Consider the following 21,267-nt stretch of genomic DNA (forward strand, 5'->3'; position numbering starts at 1 on the left):
CTAAGCATATGGCATGATCATGCTAGGTATTATTGCTGCGTTAGCAGGCTTTATATTTTTTTCTCGTGAAAGAAGAGAAGAACCATTAATTTTCGATCTCGTTCCTCCCGTATTCTACGATGCATTCAACCGTTTTACGGAACTCGTATCCTCACAAAAAGCCGCATTCTTTTGTTGCGATACCCTTCCGATATTACTGCTTAATAGAGCAAGAATGCAATGCCGAAGCCAGTAGCGCACCCAGGATCGCTGCCAGGGGGTGGGAGGAAGCAAGCACTTTGCATAATATGCAATTTCCTTGCTTTTGCCACAGGGATCACACCGCAAATAATATGCCTAATAATTATAATATATATTGACACCAAGGATGATGACGTTGTTTATTGCTTCAGCGTTTTACTCAAAGTATATTTAAAAGTGAAGGAATAAATACAAGACAGTGATAGAGTGTTCTTGTTAATCAGAAAAATTTGACCTCAAGCCACCTCCTGAAATGTAATGACAATGTGAACAGAGCACTGAAGGTGCACATTGGATTGGTGGGCCTGGACACGTAGGGAGGGGGGGGGGGGGTTTCAACTCCCACCCCCCCCCCCCCTCTCCCCGTCGATGCGCCACTGGCTGAAGCACAAAGCTTATACATATGTACCAGGCTGCTTTACCAACCGCAGTAATTGCTGTGTTGAGTAACAGGAGGCTAGCGTATAGACATAGCATAGTGATTCCAAGTCTGCTAAACTTGCAATGCGTGGGAACGATGCCAGTGACTGAGGCAAATATATTATAACGATTGGCGCTTAGACATTTCGGGGTAGCATTGTGTTGGCCGTACACGAGCATGTGCTTTTATATTTAAGTTCTCACGCCAAGCGATCAGATAGCGAGAATAATTTCAAATTCACACTGGCAAATCACAGACGTCGGTTCGCTTCGTCGAGTGAAAATCGGTGCAGCCAAAATAGTTCACAACACGTGCACATACCGCGGCTGTGATGTACGCAGCTTGTTTGTGCACCCAAGATACCTTTGCGCATATTGTAGTTGCTGCTGCACCGAGAGGCTACACAATGTTTCGCCGACGACCTCGAATGAACTGACGTCAGATAAATTTCACAGGGACCGAGCTAAAACATCTCCAAATTGTTCCCCCGCATGCGACCGCAACACATGCATGCAAGCAGCGCCGCACCGGCTCATACAAGCAAGATAGAAGGAAAGGCGCGCCGCACGCCCTTTCCCCCTCGACCGATGTGAAGGTCTATAACCACCTCCAATCGATGCTTTACACTAAACGAATTCTTAGATAGTAACCCGGGTGGAGTATACTCATAATTTTTTGTTCAAGGACGAGTATTGTTTGTTCTGTGTATTGCATCCCACACACGAGATAAGAACCGCTTTCATTGAGTGCATCTGTAAGGCGCGATGAGGATGTGCCCTCACATGACCTTCATTACGACTGTGCGCCTGTGCCTTTAATTAATGACATGCGGTATATGCGCGTTATATTGGCGCACCATTCTATCAATAATGATGCTCATACCTTGTCGTACATTCTTGACAAAAGTTGCCGTCGGAATTTTGAGAATGACAGCCCACAAAAATTTAATGAAGCAGAACACCGGCAGAGCATGCATTTTATGTTAAATCTTCTCAGACTGAAATATAAAAAGTGCGAAACAATAAGAGAAACGTGAAATTGATGCAATTATCTTGGCGGAGCTGTGCACAATCTCCGGGATCGGCCCATGCAAGAGGCCGCGTTTATACCAGAAAGCTCGCCGTCGTGCATAGCGTTCACCGCAAGCGTTTTCGGTGAACATTACGGTTACATAAGCTGCAGGTGCCGGGAAGCGGGACAAGCAGTCAGGGATCTTTGAATGCTATCGCGTTCCACTCTTAAAGGTGAAGCTTAAGCGTCCTTCGAGCTTTTTGAAGTACGAATACGATTAAAAAAATATCTGAAGTGCGATTTCAACGATAATAATATATCTCATATTAGATTAAAATTCTTTCTAGCTGGACGCATAAGTTGTGTCGTTAACTTCTATGACTTCGCAAATTTGCTTGCATATATATTATTGACATCTATATTTGATCTCGCAATAAGAAACTTTAGCATACTTTGTCTATGCGCGGCCTTTTTTTTTCGTAGAGAAGGGAATGATACAAATTTACATTATCATGTTTACACTACACTTTTTCAATGAGCCTCGACGGCAACTCTTTCAGCAATGTAACGCTTCCTTCTTGCACACAGGATTCACCATCATTTGGTCCCGGGATGCTTCAGAGCAGGGGCGTAGCCAGGAACTTTTTTCGGGGGGGGGGGGGGGGGGGTTCATCGGCCCGATCGGGGCAAGTTTCCGCTTTCCTCTACGTCACCTGATCGATAATAAATATCGGTAGTTTAAGCAGACTCTATACATGTATATCAAAGACATGGGACCCCCCACCCCTCGCGTGTGCGTGTGCTTGTGAAGAAATTAAGTAAAAAGTAAAGTAAGCTCAGGAAATACAGTAAGTACGACAGGTACAGTGGGCGTTTGGAGCAACGGTCTCTCATCGCGCCACTGAATGGACCAGTCTTCGAAAACGCATCATTGAGACGACCCGTGCGATCAGAGAAGACATCATTAATTGTTAATTTCCGTTAAGCGTAGATGGCGTCGTCCTCGTCGGGGCGAAGCGCGTTTCACAAGTCAAGGACGGCTATACGCGTGAAAATGCACGTGTGACCAGGCTATACCTACTCCCATAGCAATAGCTTGTTCGCAGCGTCATTGCGTTAGAAAACTTAAATACGCGCAAAAACGCGTAAGGCTTTTTTTTTCGAAGCTTTCGTCGCCCTGCTCCCTCATACGAGAGGGTTGCATTTCCTGCGGCAAGTGCATGGGCCGCTGTGTCTTCTGCTGTGTGCGAGCGTGCAGCCATCATTTGCCTTTACGTCAACAGGTACAGAATATTTCACCGCACAGCATAGATATGGCATGTGTACGCGTTTTAAGTAGTGCGTGCAACTCATTTCTGCTTCACTTACGCTGGTGCAAAGAGGAAGCGGCCTTGCACCTCACAGAATCTCGACTGATTGATGTACTAGTGATGCAGGAATGAACTCCGGTCTTGTTCAGTACATAGTGCACATAATCAATATCTCCGGACGCGTGAACTCCGACGAGAACTGTCAGCGCCTGCAACAAGAGTTTACTTACGCTCTACTGCGCACAGCAGTAATTCATGCTTGTCGGCTGTCTGTTTCGTGCATTCTGTTGCGAGTCGGTGTAATTTCACTGCTGTCATCAACCCCTTCGTGTGTACATTGCTGGTTTGGGATTCCACAACAAAACAGCAACTACCAGCCTTCCGTAATTGCTGGTTTGGGATTCAACAACACAACAGTAATTACCAGCCTTCCGTAGGGGCGCAATTGCAAACAAGAGACGTTTCTCGAGCAGACATCCTGCGCGAGCGCGGCCTAACCGGCACCTGAAGGGAAGCGACGGAAATGTATACCGGAGATTTCGACCACCTGGGGTCTTTAACGGGCACCTAAATCTAAGTAAACGGGCCTCGAGCGTTTTCGCCATCATCTATAATGCGGCTGCCGCATTTGTTGCTTCATTTGTTGCTCATTTGTTGCTTCAGAATGCGGCCGCCACATTCTCGCCCAAAACTTCACAGAGTGTCAAAGCCTTGACAAACACCGTGGCAGTTTTTTCCATATGCAGACATGATTCGCTGTAAATTACCAACCCAAACGGAAGCGCCCAGGAATGAAATTCCGATAGTAGCACCGGTTTCATGAATCATGTCAGCGCGAAGCGACGAGAACAAAAGGTGGGTAAGTGGGGGGGGGGGGGGGCGGAAAAAATTCGGGGGGGGGTTGAACCCCCCCCCCCCCCCCCTGGCTACGCCCCTGCTTCAGAGATTGGAAGCCGTGATACTAAAACGCAGTGAATCTGGCACACGTACCCCACGGATTTGCCTTTACCAACGTTACACGTGATTATGTCTAGGAATACGTATGAAAACCAGTTTCAGCCAGTTGCACTATCGAATCATGCCATTTTAATTTCGAATTGGCTCGAGAAAACACCGCACAACGAAAGAGTTTAGTAGTGTAAATCATACGAGCGTTAAACATGACCGGATAGGTTCTGCAATTTCTTTCAGCCTTGTATCAGACCCAGTCACGTCCACAACTGGTCATTCTATTGGTGATTATTTGGTCATTCTATTGGTGATTATGAAGAAATCAGTAACATTTATTACGCTGATTGTTGACTGAGATTGGCTGCACAATTGGGCACACCTTCGTACGCCGCAGTGAAATCAAACATAATTGCCTGATTTGCAGTGAGCAAGTCACAAGAACAACTGAAAAGATTAATTATTCGTGTGTGTTCTTTATTCTTAAAAAATCTTTCTCTTACTGGTTTCTCTTACTGGTTGCACTTCCCAAAAGCACTAGTTTTACCTCAGGGTCTCCTATATATAAACATATAGTGTTGGCGGTGGTTATTCATTGAAGCTTCTTTCTCGCCGTCTATGAGTAACTGCAGTTGGTTCATCTGTGCATTAGATTGCTGGGTTTGTTCTCTTCTCATTACTCAGCCGCTTCAATACGAGCCACTGCCGTAGCCCTCGATATTTATCACCTTTAAATTCATGTACCCATCCTCCGGTATCGTTGCGCCCGTTCATCGAGCCTTTCATGTCACCTTTGAGCGTCCAGTACTTCCGATGACGAGGGCACCGTTTGGTATGCGACCATGCTTTGCCTCAAAGATTTCGAGGTCTTCGACGGGCAGCTCATACACGGGGTTGTCACACGTTTGTTCCCCGTAGTCCACCAATACTATGGGAACGAACATCAAACACTCGAGCGGAATCTGACTGAAGAACCATTTGCCAGGGGCGAAGTGAATTGGCGCCTCCGGGTGCATACCCGCATGAGTGCACAGTTCGACTGCGTTTGCTTGATACCTAGAAAACGGGGGAGAAGTAGGAAATGTCGACTGCAAGTTTTAGCTCAGGCCCAACTACGGTGAGCCTATTCAAATACACCTAAAACGCGGGAATGTTTTTATGAGGCAACCACTGAACCGATCTGAATAAAATGTATAGCATTTGAGAAACAAATCTAAATTCTAGCCACACTTATAGGAGGCGGAATTCTGATTTATTCTCTCGATTTTTTTTCCCATATTGCTGAAAGTTAGTGCGTTTTCAAGAAAATAGGGCAATTATGTTTACAAATCCGTAACTCTGCACGAAAGACAGATGTCGCAGTTCTGTAAAATACACCTATAAGCGCATCCTAAGTGGCAGAAAAAATACACACGAATTTACAGCTTAGATGAGGATGCTAAAATGTTTACGAGGGTATCACAAAAATGGTCCTCCCAAATTAGAGGTTAATTTCAGAGGAGTGTATAATGCATCAATTTTATTCGCATTGCATGTTTTATCAGCTGCAATTTACAGAACGGTTATATAGTTGTGTATTGCTGATCTAAGCGGTTGTACACGCGATACTTTATTGTTTTTTTTTCTGCTTCGAACATCGCTAACTCGAACAATTTTCGTAAAATAATTCATGCCAGAAATAGAAAACCCCCTTGCTGCAGTTACTATAACTAACTTTTCCTTTTCATTGGAAAAAAAAACCCATCAAAATCAGAGCAGTGGGTGCTGAGAAAAACAATTTATCCGTTTCTCTGAACTTAAATGGGAGCTCCGGCGCTAGAGGCTTCCTCTTAAACGAGTAACTCTTTCTCCCGAGCATCCCGGTTCAAAGCGACAACAGAAATTTTTCTTACGATAGAGGTTATTGACGCACAACAAAAGTTTGTAGTTTCCACAAAAACTTATGACGTTACGACTGAAGTTCTAACGTGGCGGCAGAAATATTTTGTGGAGGCTACCAAACGTTCTGATGGCGCAACAGAAACTTCCTTTTGCGACAACATTTCTGACTTGATCAAAAACTTTCTATTGCGACGGACGTTTTTTTCCGCGGCGTTGGATATGTCCTACTTTCTGTCCCAAATTTCGCAAGTATTTTTAAGGCTGTTGTGGCACTGAATAGCAGGCTTGTGCGAAGAAAAGCGAGGGAGACACAATCTTCCATCCCATACGGCCGCACACAACACCACGACGCGACTGCGCGCGCTGGCGTATTTTTCATTTCATTGCGCGAGCGGCGCTGCTCAGCAGCGTATGTAGCGCCGTCTGGTCCACGTTGGGGAGTCCACAAACGAGAAGAGCGTCTAATTGACCGCCTTGCGAGTCAATTGCCGTGCTTGACGTCACCGGTCATTTCATTTTCTCGTATTTAGACCGTTTTCAGCGAGCAAACTTTTCGGTACATGGCACAGGTTGAGTACTTACGTATTTGACAACCAATCTACGTTTTCGTTAATAAAGGAAGAAGATAATGTTACCATGGAAATGCTGTAAGTATTGATGCCGGGAAATGCAAAGTGGCATCCCCACCGGTCCTTCATTCTAAAGGGAAGATTTGTTGACTCCTTCCCGGAATTTAGCATTCGTCGTCGTGTGCACATCGAATATATATATATATATATATATATATATATATATATATATATATATATATATATATATATATATATAGTTACGCAGCGCGACGGAGCGTCGAAGAGAAGAGGGAAGAAGTGCTCGTGGTGTGGAGTAATGCCTGACTGCCTGCGATCTTGTCTCTACGCCCCCTCGATCATCTTGTAAATAAAGCCATCTCACCCGCAACAACTTTGGTGGACGGTGCTGGGTAATCGCTCTGGACAAGCTTCTTCTCCACACCCTCCGACGATGCCGGCGCTTGGTCGGACTACCACCTGAAGACATGGACATGAACGATCCGCAAGCAGCTGGCGGCAGCCATGACACAAGCATGCAAGATGATAGTGAGCGCCCTGGATCCCTCAGAATGAACCGTGCACCTTTTCCGGTAAAGCTGATGAGGATGTCGACGACTAGCTGAAGTATTATCAACGAGTAAGCGGTCACAATGGCTGGAACTATACGGCGCGACTTGCTAACGTCGTTTTCTTTCTCACCGGAACCGCCATTCTCTGGTTCGATAACAACGAGAGCACGATGACTACGTGAGAAGGGTTTGTTGAGGAAATCAAGTGCTGCTTCGGGGACTCACTTTGAAAAAGAAAGAAAGCTGAGCATACGCTTGCGCAAAGAGCACAGTTGCCCGGTGAAACATGCACAACTTATATTGAATAAGTATTGAAACTGTCCAGAATTGTGAACACGGGCATGTCGGATGAAGATAAGGTTGGACATCTCCTCCAGGGCATCGCTGAAGCTGTCTACAATTTTCTTATTTCAAGGAAGACCTGCGTGCCCCTTCAGATCTAAGACATCACTGCCGTGCTTTTGAGGCACTGAAGACGCGACGAGTACTGCCAAAGTTTGGAAGACGACAACATGACCACTGTCGCAAGCGTGGACATCTCTACCTCCCACGACATCGCCTTGTTACTACGTCAACTAAACAACTGGCTCACTTTCAAGCACAAGGTGGAGGAAGAGACACACAACGGAATACCAGCAATCCACGCTTGATGAACGCTGTCCTGCACAGCCGCTACTTTGCCAACTGCAAACCGCGACAGCGAAAATTGGCCCTTGCGTGATGAACGCGTCGGCCTCGACCCGGCGGAGTTCCGGCATCCTTCACCTAACTTCGAACGCCGCCAGGCTGCACCACCCCAACGTTTGTCGCCCCAATACAGCCAGCCTCAGACCCTATTTTATGACAACCCTGTGTACCGGGAGCCACCTATTTGCTTTAGCTGCGGAATCCGTTCTATATTATGGCTATATATATATATATATATATATATATATATATATATATATATATATATATATATATGTGTGTGTGTGTGTGTGTGTGTGTGTGTGTGTGTGTGTGTGTGTGTGTGGCGGTAATGCTACCAAGGCCTTTTTATTTGAAAAAGGAAACGCGCCAGCTTATGCGCGAAGAAGCAGTAGATCAGGATGGCTACGTACATATGAAAAGGGTGAAGTACGTTAATAGCGCTTACACTAAATTCCCCCCGTCATGGAAGCGGCCTGCCTGGCCGCAGCTTAGAGAGCACCTAAAAGGGGAGTGAAGGGCTTCATCCGCAAGACATGAGGAATTTCTTTATTCCGGAGATGGTGGTTGGTGACGGAGCGTACTGAGACGAATAGATAGTTCCCTGTAGAAGTTTTTTGCACAACGGGGTATCGGCCAATGTAGCGTTGAATGAACTTCTCACAGAGGCTTGGAGTTAGGACTGGAGCCCAAAGCGGGACTTGGTCTCCAGGCTGAAAACTGACGTCGCGGCGTTTGTTGTCGCAGCGACGTTCCCTCTCCGCTTGGGTAACTTCCATGCTTCCTCGCGCCGATTTTACGGCAATGAACAACTCGAGCGGCAAACTCTTCTGGAAGGGACGCGTTAGGCGAAGCAGGCGTTAAAAAGAAAGCTCTGTCGAATACGGAGGAAGGAAAAACGAGGCTGTGCCCGGTAGTCCATTGAATAGCAGTATTGTATGCGAATGCCACAAAAGGAAGAATTTTATCCCAGTCAATGTGGTCGAGATGGTCCTACATGGAAATCATGTCAGACAGCGTATGGTGGAAGTGCTGAGTTAGGCCGTTGGTTTGCGGTAGATGGAGCTTCGTGCACGGTATCAGTGGCCCGAAGAACTTTCCTGAGAATTTGGGAAATAAACGCCTTGCCACGGTCACTCGGGAAGAACACGTGGAGCACCACCGTGGCGCAATACGATGGAGCGCAAAAAGAAGTCAGCGACCTCAGAAGCGGTACCGGATCGAAGAGGCGCCGTCTCGGCATATGTTGTCAAAGGGTCGACCGAAGGGGCAATACAACGGTGACCGCAGGGTGTCAAAGGTAAAGGAACATATAAATCAATACCAAGAAATTCAAAAGGTGCGTCCGGGCAAGGGAAAGGTACTTAACCGGCAGGTGGGGATGCCGAGCGTTCGTTGGTGCTGACATGACGCACAAGAGGCAAAGTATTTGGCCACCGCTGTAGATAGGCCAGGCCAGATGTAGCGGGCCTTGATGCGATCGCGGGTCTTGTGGATGCCCAAGTGGCCAGACGATACGTCGTCATGAAGTGCCTCAAATACTCGAAGGCCAAGGCAGCGAAGTTGGACTGGGACCCACCGGTTACCAGTTGGGTGGTAAAGGTAGCGATGTGCACACCATCTTGAAGGCGGAATTGTCGAAGCTGGCGTCGCAAGCGGCTGTAGGGTGGTTCGGGGCCCTTACTAAGGCGATCCATGAGAGTTCGGCAGTAGTAGTCTGCCCGTTTAAGCAAGACGAAATCAGAGCGTGATGAAAGCGTAAGTTGGTCCAGGTGCTTTAGCTAGAGCTGGTGTGATGCAGGCGCAGCGTGGCAACGACGTGGTGCGGAAAACGACGGCAAGTTACGAGGAGAGAGCGAGGATGGGCAGAGAGATAATTCGTCTGCATCGTGATGGTTTTTGGAAGACTTGTACGTTATTGTAAAGTCATATTCCTGCAAGCGGAGTATCCAGCGTCATAAGCGCCCCGTCATGCTTTCCCTTGATGACAGCCAACAAACAGCATGATGGTCTGTCACGATGGTGAAGTGGCGGCCATGAAGGTATGGGCGAAATTTCTTAATCGACCAAACTATAACCAGACACTCTTGATCTGCGATGGTGAAGTTCCTCTCAGCTGGATAAAGTGTTCGGCTGGCAATATTATGACTTGCTTTTTAGAGGCTGAATTACGTTGCAGAAACACTCCTGTCATCTGTCATCGAAGGGGCGAAGCACTGGTCCGGAAGTAAGGTATTGCTTAAGAGCTTGGAAAGCCGACTCGCAGTCGGCTGTCCATGTGAAAGAGGCACCGGTAAGCAGTAGCTTGTGTCGAGGAGTAGCTACTACAGTGAAGTTGCTTATAAATCGGCAAACATAGGACTCCAATTCGAGGTAACTACGTAAGTCTTTCTGCTGCTGTGGGCGAAGAAACTGCAGAACAGCAGTAATCTTTTCAGGATATGGCTGCATGCCATCCTTTGATACGGCGCGGCCTAGTACTTTTATATTTTTGCATGCAAATGTGACTTTTTTCTTGTGTTGATCTTGAGACCAGCAATTGCAAGGCAATTAAAAACGTCATCTAATTGTTGAAGACGTTGTCTAAAGTTAGACGAAAATATGACAATATCATCCCGATAATAGAGGTACGTCTTCCATTTTAGACCACGAAGAACAATGTCTACCATTCGCTCAAATGTGGCTGGAGCGTTACGAAGGCCAAAGGGCATCACGTTACATTCATAAAGTCCCTCCGGTGTGCCGAATGCGGTCTTTTCTTCGTTAGCCTCATTCATCAAAATTTGCCAATACCTTGATCGAAGATTATAGCTGTAGAAATACTGCGCCCCCTGCAGTGTAGTGCTTCCAAAGCGTCGTCCATTCGAGGTATGGGTGTACGTGCTTGCGTGTGATCTCATTCAGCGCTCGGTAATCTACGCAAAAGCTAATGGAGGCATATTTTTTCACTGCCAGAACCGAACGATAAGCCCATGAGCTAGATAAAGGCCGTAATAGCTTTCGCGCAAGCATGTCAGCAACCTGTTGTTCAATTACTTTCAGTCCAGACAGTGATACATCATAGGTGTGGCGTCGTAGAATAGCAGAGCCATGCGTATCGCTGTGGTGTGTGGCCACAAATGTTTGGCTCAACAAAGGGGAACAGCTATCGCAAAAGGCTTTCTACTTTGCCAAGACAGCCAGTAAGGCTTCGGACTGAGCGGCTATGAGGACAGAACCGATGACAGCTGGTTAATTGTACACTTTTGTAGGTAAGCAGGTGTGAAATCATAAAATGTAGTGTTGTAGAGCCGGAGGTTGTCAATGACGCAAGCAAACTAATTTTCTTTATTTCAGCTAGACTTATTTGCTTTCTGTTCACACATATTCAACGCGTTACCTCCCTTGTTATTTTTTGAAAAAAAAAAAAACGTTCCCAATGTGCGAATTTTTTCGATGTGCTTGATGGAGCCGGCACATTAAATAACTGCCCGAAATACACTCACCATAATATATTTATTTGCAGAAGACTGATAAAAATTTGCTTAATTCTTTAGGAAGTCTGGTTCATTCCATTGCTTGAATTAGGGTATATCAGCGCCAATAAAGTGAACAAAAAGGCGCAGTTTCGCCCCAAAGGCACAGCATCAGTGGCGATAGCAAATTGGTAGACAGCTTACAAAGTAAGAATAGTAGTTTTATTGGCCGTATAAAGTTGTAAATATTCTCTTACTAACTAAATAAGCAAGCACGGTGTCACGCACGCACAGGTATAAACATGGACACATCTCGCTCGATGAGCGTGGAAACTAGTCAAAACGCTGGAGTGAGAAAGCGCGCCAACAGCGGCGGGCAAATTGACCTTCGCGCTGTCTTTCGGCTCGCTTCAACGCGAACGTCAAAAGCACAGTACATACGAAGCTACCGGCACTCGGTGCGGGCACTTTGTACCCATCACAGATCGCTTTGAAGATGAAGCCCCCGCAGGCACACACTTCGGGCAAATAGCAGATCGCTTGGAGTGTCCATATAATTGCTATCGCAATAAAAGAGAATGTCCCAAACAATTTCTGCGGCCTGTCAAACGACCCCGGCGCAAACATCAGTAGCATCCAGGTATTTAGCCGACTTACGTGCTGCTATTCTATGGCCTGTTTCACTTCCGAATCCTGTGATTGAACGCTTCACTGAAATATGTATATATATATATATATATATATATATTGTAGTGAAGACGAATGCCCGGCGCTGCAGCCACATCGCCAGTCATCCGGGAAGCGCGAGCTAGAGATTGCCTGAGCTGCTCTGGTTGAGACACGCTGCGAACGCTGCCCGCTGCTCTCTTGTCCTGTGTTCGCATTAGATTCTGGTGGAGGTGTTGCGGTTTCCCCCAACCTGGAATTGCGCACCCGAACTCTGCCGTCCGTCATGCCTGACGACCCCAGCCCGACATCCCCACCGGCTACTCCAGCCATCATATGTGCCGGTGCCCAGCGTCAGCGAGATCTTGACATCTTCAGCGGCACCGATGAGAAAGATTTTAAGATTGGCTGGAATCGTATGAAGGCGCCAGCAACACTAACAAATGGGACGACACCCACAAGCTCAACAACGCGATGTTCTATCTATCGGGCGTCGCCAAGCTGTGGCTTGGAAACCACGAAGCCAATCTCCGCACGTGGGCTCGCTTCAAAACCAGCATCGCAGACGTTCTCGGCCGCCCTGGCGTGCGCAAGCTTCGCGATGAAGAACGCCTACGCAGCCGATCCCAGCAAACTGGTGAAACGTTCGCCAGCTACATAGAGGACATCGTAGACCTCTACCGGCGTGTCCGCCCGACGATGGCGGAGGTGGACAAGGTACGTCACATCATGAAGGGCATTTCCGACGATGCCTTTCATATGCTGCTGTCAAAAAGCCCTGACACAGCTTTGCCAGAGTTTCGACGAGCACTGCAGGCAGCGTGTTCTGACACGGCGCCCACCTGTGTCCGATGACAGCCTGCGCGACCGTGGCCGTGGCTCCTGACATGGACTCCTTGCTTTGCCAGATTAAAGAGTTTGTCAGTGCTGAGATCGCTCGCTAGCTTTCGCTGCTGTCCTCAGCCACGTCACCACCCTCGCCTTCGCCAGCGAACATTCGCCATGTCATCCTAGAGCAAGTTTGCGCCGCTCTCCCTTCTGCCTGCGAGACTCCACCGGTGCCGACTCCTGTTGCTTTTCCCGAGGTGACTGCACCTCTAAGCTATGCCGAGGCTCTCGCACGGCCACCACCTCAGACCTTTGCGCCATTCCCATCAGCCATGCCACTGCGTCCATCCGATCACTTCATTCAGCCGCGGTATCCACACATCAGTGGACAATGGCGCACTCCTGATAACCGCCCAATATGTGTTGCGTGTGGTCTACCTCGCCACATTGCACGATTTTGCCGTCGCCGCCCAACATTCTACCACCGTAGCTTCGACACCGAACCATGCACTTCACCATAAACGTCGTCCTCCGTGCCTCAGAACCCTGGCCAGATGTCTTCTTACTCAGACCACCGCCCTCTTGTTGACCGCCATTCGCCATCGCCCCGACGTCGCTCGCTTTCGCCAATGCGTCGTCGCCCTTCTACGCCGGAACGGGAAAACAAATCGCCGCAGTTCCAGAGGTGAGAACTGCGTCACCCACGAACAGATCAAGGCCTCTCTCTTCTCCGACGAAAGTTATTGATGTATATGTGGACGGCGCCGCTGCACTCGCCCTCGTTGACACTGGAGCCGCAGTTTCACTTATTAGTGCCACACTTTGCCATTTGCTCAGGAAAGTTACGACGCCAGTGTCAAACGTTTCCCTTCGTACTGCCAGCGCAGACCGCATCCCGCCTGCAGTTGCGTGTACTGCTCGTGTTGTGATCAACGGCCTCCTCTACATCGTCAAATGTTTGGTGTTGTGTTCTTGTTCCCACGATCTTATTTTGAGTTGGGACTTCCTTTCCGCTATTAAGGCCGTCATCGACTGTTCTAGTGCTGAGGCCGAATTTCAAACGCTGTGCAACGCTCCGCTCCTTGACGCTCGTGAACCTGAAGATAAAGTTTTTCTTGCCGATGACGTTACAATTCCACCGCACTCTTCTTCCCTAGCCACAGTGTCATGCAACATTGTTGCTGATTGCAGCACACTTTTTACGCCATCCGCCATTTTCGCTCGTCGCAAATGTTCCCCGCGGCCTTTTGCTGTTTTCGACGTTCGTGCCGGCGTCAGCAGACTGCTCGTCTCCAACCGATTGTCCTATCCTCTCACTTTGCTTCGTGGGGAGTGCGTTGGCCGCGTCCAGTGTATCGACCCTGCTACCATCGTTGACATGCCAACTGGTTCCATCGCCACTCATGAGGTCGCCGGAATTACCTGTAACCCCAGGCAGGAGCCGACTTCGCCCGATGTTCTACATAGCTCAATCGCCGACAGGTTGACCGTTTCCCAACGCGCCCAGCTTCTACGCCTTCTCGACAAGTTCCGTTCGTCTTTCGACTGCCAGCATGCTCACTTGGGCCGCACGTCAACTGTTTGTCATCGCATCGACACGGGTACTATTGCGCCACTGCGACAAAGACCCTATCGTGTATCCACGACAGAGCGCCGTGTCATCGATGACCAAGTAGCTGACATGCTGAAGTGCGACGTCATTCAGCCTTCGGATAGCCCCTGGGCATCTCCAATTGTTTTTGTTAAGAAGGGCGGATCGATTCGATTCTTTGTCGATTACCGTCGTCTGAACAAAATAACTCGTAAAGATGTTTACCCTCTTCCGAGAATTGACGACGCCCTTGACTGTCTCCAAGGCGCGGAGTTCTTCTTTTCTATCGACTTACGTAGCGGCTATTGGCAAATCCCCATAGCACCCGAAGGCTAACCTAAAACGGCCTTTGTAACACCAGATGGCCTATATGAATTTCGTGTCATGCCTTTCGGGCGTTGCAACGCCCCAGCAACATTTGAGCGTATGATGGACAACCTTCTGCGTGGTCTCAAGAGGAAAACGCGCCTGTGCTACTTAGATGATGTGGTTATTTTTTCGCCCGATTTTCCCACCCATCTCTGTAGGCTAGAGGAAGTGTTACAGTGCCTAACTGCCGCCGGCCTCCAGCTCAACCTGAAGAAATGCCACTTTGGCGCAAGTCAGCTCACCATCCTTGGCCATGCGTATCTAAACACGGTATTCTTCCTGACGCCGCCAAGCTACATGCAGTTGCTGATTTTCCCAAACCTTCCTCCGTACAAGAACTTCGCAGCTTACTTGGCCTCTGAATACTTTCGCCGCTTCATTCGAAATTTTGCGTCCATCACCGCGTTCCCTTGAATCAGCTTCTACGGAGCGACTTGAACAATTACGCCTGGTCCCCTGCCTGTGACGATGCCTTCCAAGAGTTGCGTGTCTTCCAGCGCCTCTCTGTCACCTTCGCCTTATTGTCCTCGTTTCTTCTGTGCGCGCTGCAGTTTCACGATGAAGAGTTGCGTCGTCTATTAACACCGCCGCCTATAGTGCGTCACTTCAACCCGAGTGCTCCGATCGAAGTACACACCGACGCCAGCGGTGTTGGGCTCGGCGCTGTGCTCGCGCAGCGTAAATCTGGGTTCGACGAGTACGTCGTTGCCTACGCAAGCCGCACCCTCACCAAAGCAGAGACGAATTATTCCGTTACGGAGAAGGAATCTTTGGCCATAATCTGGGCACTTGGTAAATTTCGACCCTACCTCCATGGCCGCCCCTTCGACGTAATTACCGACCATCATGCCCTTTGTTGGCTGTCCACGTTGAAGGACCCATCAGGTCGATTAGCTCGCTGGGCTTTGCGGTTGCAAGATTTCGATGTGCGCGTTGTCTACAGGTCTGGCCGCCGCCACACCGACGCCGACGCGCTTTCCCGTTCGCCCGTGTCAAGCGAAAGCGATGCCTGCCTCTCTGCCGTTGACCAAGAACTTTACTTCCCAGCAGGCTGCAACATGGCTTCGGAGCAACGCAAGGATGCCTAGATAAGTGCTCTTGTTCGCTTCCTTTCAAAGCCGTCGACTGTTCCTCCACCTTCTCGAGCTTTAATTGCGCCGTCAAGCTTCGCACTTCGAAATGGGGGATGGACTTCTCTATCGCCGGAATTACGTCTCTGACGTCCGCAAGTGGTTGCTCGTCATACCGCGACATCTTCGTGGTGAAATATGTTCTGCCTTCCACACTGACCAGCAGTGTGCACACGCGGGTGTCTTCAAGACGTACACCCGGCTTCGCTCCAGGTTTTATTGGCGTGGCATGTACACTTTTGTGTGCAAGTACATTCGGTCATGCCCTTCGTGCCAACGCCGCAAGGTTCCTGCTCAGCATGTCTCTGGTCCACTCCAGCCAATCCCGTGTCCTGCCAGGCCCTTCGATCGCATTGGGATTGACCTGTATGGACCCCTGCTGAGCACGGCTTCCTGAAACCGCTGGATAGTCGTCGCCATCGACCACTTGACGCGATACGCAGAAACAGCCGCTCTTCCTGCTGCCACAGCTCGTGATATCGCATCCTTCCCACTGAAAAACTTTATTCTCCGTCACAGTGCACCTCGCGAACGTTTGAGCCATAGAGGACGTGTGTTCCTTACCGAAGTCGTAAACACGCTCCTTACTGAATGTCGCATCGTTCATCGCACCACCACCGCCTACCATCCTCAAACCAATGGTCTCATGGAAAGATTTAACCGCACCTTTGGCGAGATGCTCTCCAAATACGTCGCCTCCGATCACACTGATTGGGACCTCATTCTGCCATTCATCACGTTTGCCTACAACACTGCACCACAGGCGACCACACACTTTTCCCCATTCTTCCTCTTGTATGGCCGCGAACCTTCGACTACCCTCGACACCATTCTTCCGTACAGGCCCGATTCATCCGAATGTACACCCATCTCTGAAGTTGCCCGCCACGCCGAGGAATTCCGTCAACTCGCCCGTTCTTTTACAGCCGTCGACCAATGGCCACAAAAATGTCGACGTGACGATGATCACCCGCATTGTCACTTTCTTCCGGACTCCCTTGTGTGGCTTTGGGTTCCTGCCGTTCCTGCTGGCCTCTCATCCAAGTTTGTATCCAAATATCAAGGACCCTACCGTGTTGTAGCGCAGACATCGCCTGTGAACTATATTGTCGAGCCTGTCACGCCACCTACGGACCAACGGTGTCGTGGTCGTGAAACCGTCCACGTACAACGCCTGAAGCCGTATTACGACCCCATGATTCTATGTTCACCATGAGTCGCCAAGATGGCTCCTTTTCCGATGGGGGGTGACTGTAGTGAAGACGAATGCCCGGCGCTGCAGCCACATCGCCAGTCATCCGGGAAGCGCGAGCTAGAGATTGCCTGAGCTGCTCAGGTTGAAACACGCTGCGAACGCTGCCCTCTTGTCCTGTGTTCGCATTAGAATATATGTATATATGAGCCTCTGAGTGTGCGGCCACTGCATGTACGGGTCACCGCTCACTGAGCGAGATAGCCCGGCAGGGAGCCAAACATTCTTTATGATGATGATGATGATGATTTATTGGCATCCCCTTTGAAACGGGGTGGCGACAAATAGTCACCTAGCCTGCTTGATTTAATGAGGTATACTACACATGTTCTTTATCTAGCATTTTTGTATACCTCTCATTATCTTTCTTTTTCAAAAATTTAGCTTGTACCGCTGCCTATGATTTGGCAAGTACATTCGTGCGGCGTTGGCACGAAGGGCATGACCGAATGTACTTGCACACAGGGGGCGCTTTACGCGATAGCGTTAAGCGCCCCCTGTCGCAGAAAATCAGGCGTCAACGCCGGCGTCGGTCTGTGGCGGAGAAAATCTCCCCAACCACCCCGACCGCGCATTCCCTCCACGTGGTGCATGGTTTTGGTGAACAAAAATGGAATTTCTCAAAGTGAAATCCGTCAGAAAAACGGTAAAGTATGACTTAACCACAACCTACAGACATGGTGGCGTCGGATTGTAATTTGAATGTACGAGAAAACATAATTCTGTTACGAGGAAACTCAAACACAAATCCCTTTTCCAGCATTTCTGCCATGCCAACATCGGCGCGCTCAGGTATGGTACTTGCGAAAATCATATCCAGATGGCGCTCGCATCCTCGGAACGCATCCTCCGCCAAGGAATGCATGTGGGACACAATGGAGGAGAGACACCTAGTGGTGATAATGGGCGGAGTGATTGATGTACTGCACGGACGAGGAGCAGGGATCACAAAGCAAATAGCCAAAGGGGTCACCAACCTGCGGAATGCTTCAAAGGAATTGCAAATCGCGGTGTGCATGGTGCCAGAGGTTGAAAGGCAGGGCTATGAAATTGAAAGGGTAATTCTTGCAGTAAATAGGGAAATTTGGACTCTAGCTAAAGCAATGAATTTTACGGTCATTGACATCAACCGAGAAGTGCACTGAGCAGGCCGCGAAGACGCTTTTGGGGTTGACGGGATACATTTTAGCGAAAGGGTAGCAACACCGGTCGGACGTCGATTCGCAGCGTGAGCTGCAGCTTTTTTAGGCGGGCCCCAGGCAATCAGGAAGCAGGATTAAGTATTGAACGTAGCGAAACACCAGTAAAGGGCAGAATTAGACGACCAGGAGTCAGGAAAAGACGCAGAAAGGATAAGAATAGAGAAGGTAAAATTTGCTACATTAACATGCAGGGTGGTCGCAAGCAGGAAAAATGGCTGGAAATTCAAACGCAGCTGAATGATGAAGCGATTAGCGTGTACGCCTTGACCGAAACGCATCTAAGAGATTTGGAGCAGCCGCCTGTTATTGACAATTTTGTATGGGAAGGGTGCAACAGAATGACCGGGTCAAGGAAAGGCGGAGGCGTAGGCGTACTAATTAGGCGAGGTCCGAAGTGGCAAAGGGTAAACGAGACATGTAAAGAGCATTTATGGATTAGTGGCACATGACAAGGTAAAAAGACGTGGCTGGGAGTAGCTTACCTTTGGACAGGTAGTGATAGCAGAGAAAAAAATAAGGAATTGGTTGATTGCATTACAAGCGATATTAATGAGTTCAGTAAATCGGGCCAGGTGATATTAGAGGGAGATATGAACGCACACATGGACGATTTAGACGGATATACTGATTACAACGGCTCTCTAGTGCTGGATCTGTGTGATGAACAGAACCTTATAGTAGTTAACAGGGAGAATAAGTGTCATCGACAGGTAACGTGGCAATGCGGAAACAGGCAGTCATGTATCGACTACGCCTTAGTCTCAGAAATGGTCTACGAACAACTAGGCCAAATGATAATAGACGAAAATGGAAAAGATAGCCTGGGAAGCGATCATAGACGTTTAGCATTAAATTTTTGGCGAGATACTAGCGCAGAGCATGAACCAATAGCCTCAGAATTTTTAAAAATGAATGACGAGCAAATAACAGAGATCGCACACAACATAGAGAAGAAAATTGAGGATTTTCCTACAGCAGTCTGGGAATATAAGGAACTGGTGGACGTTATGCAGCATGAAATAAGGCGGACACGGCAAAACAATTGTTGGATTGGCAAGAGGAAACCACGTAAGTGGTGGAACAAGGAAATAAAACAAGCTATAGAAGAGCGTAAAGAGGCATCTAGGGCTCATCGAGAAGCCAAAAAGTTGGGATTACAAGAAGAAGAGGTGCTCCTTAGATGGAATACATACCGAGAAAAGAAAAGGGTTGCGAGTGAGCTCGTGCAAGAGAAAATTAAATGCGCAAGTGAACGTTGGGTGCATAACATTCACAAAAGAGACAAAAGCGCTCCAAAAAGACTCTGGAACCATATAAAAGCACTCGGAGCTCCAACTAAAAACTCGCAAACGGCTATAAGGGATGAAGACGGTAACATCTACGAAGGAGATGATGCGATGCGGTACATCACAGACGTTATTAGGGATAACTTCGGCACGAGAAAGAGCGCAGTTCAGACAACTGATCCAGCAACAGCAGAGGGGCCAGAGAGATCAAAATTTAGCATAGAAAGCTTTTATTGGAAAAAAGCAGCAGAAAATGTCCCTAACAACACGGCAGCAGGACCCAATGAAATCCCAATACAGCTAATCAAAAACCTCGGTCCAAAAAGCAAGGCACTGCTGACTAATGCCATAGAGCAAGTGATTAGAACAAAGAAAATTCCCGTTGGATGGCGTGAAAGCAAGATGAATCTCATCTACAAAGGCAAAGGAGATAAGGATAAGACGAGCTCGTACAGGCCAGTTACAGTAACATCGGTGATATATAGAATGGCAATGCAAGCCATAAAATTAGAACTGTCGAAGTGGGTGGAGAAAAACGATGTATTGGGGGAACTACAGAATGGGTTCAGGCCAGGCAGACGCTTAGAAGACAATATGTTTGTACTAACTCAGTGCATAGAGATTTCAGTTGCTCAGAAAAGACCTTTACGGATAGCATTTCTAGATATTAAAGGAGCTTATGAAAACGTAGACAGGGAATTGTTGTGGGATATTCTTCAATACGAAGGCATAGATGACGATTTCGTGGAGCTGCTGAGGGAGATATATAGAGACAACCAAGTAAAAGTGGTATAGGAAGGTAGAAAAGGAAATGAAATGGTGGGAATTCACCAAGGATTGAAGCAAGGATGCGCTCTGTCACCATTGTTGTTCACGCTTTACGTCAAGGGTATAGAAAGACGACTGGAAAACAGCGAATTAGGTTTTGATTTATCCTACATGCGTAATGGACAAATGGTGCAACAGAAGGTCCCCGGACTGATGTACGCAGACGACATTGTGCTACTAGCGGACAATAAAAAAGATTCACAGATACTTGCGAATATCTGTGGGAATGCAGCGACAAATCTAGGCCTTCAGTTTAGCACAGAGAAATCAGGAATTATGATCTTTAATGAACACACGAGTAACTTCGTGGTGTCAATTCAACAGCAAGTAATACCCATAGTGAAGCAATATAAGTACCTCGGCGTACACATAAACGAAGGAACGAATTACTCAAACAACCACCAAGATAATCTGAAAATAAAGGGGAAGCGGAATGCAGCAATAATGAAACACAGAGCACTGTGGGGCCACAATAAGTATGAGGTGGTGCGTGGAATCTGGAAAGGAGTAATGGTGCCAGCGCTAACATTCGCAAATGCCATTATATGCTTAAAATCGGATATATTGGCGGGATTGGAAGCTAACCAAAGATCAGTAGGCCGGTTGGCTTTGGGAGTCCACGGTAATACCACAAATGAGGCAGTGCAGGGTGACATGGGTTGGGCCTCTTTTGAAGTCAGAGAAGCACAGAGCAAAATTAGTTTTGAAGAAAGGCTCAGGAACATGGATGAAAATAAATGGGCGGCTAAAGTGCACAAGTATCTCTACATGAAAAGCGTAGACACAGAATGGAGGAAGAGGTCAAGGAAGTTGGCAACCAAGTACAGGATTATCGAAACTGCAAATAGACAACCAGGAGTCATCAGAAAGAAAGTGAGAGAAATAGAGACCGTGAATTGGATGCAAAGAATGGAAACAAAAAGGACAATGGAGATTTACAAGAATGAGAAGAAAGAAATTAGAAGGGAAAATCTGTACGATAACACAAAGGGCAGTGCCTTGCTATTTGAGGCTCGAGCCG

Source organism: Dermacentor silvarum, chromosome 4 (genome assembly GCF_013339745.2).
Source record: "Dermacentor silvarum isolate Dsil-2018 chromosome 4, BIME_Dsil_1.4, whole genome shotgun sequence".
Lineage (NCBI taxonomy): Eukaryota > Metazoa > Arthropoda > Arachnida > Ixodida > Ixodidae > Dermacentor > Dermacentor silvarum.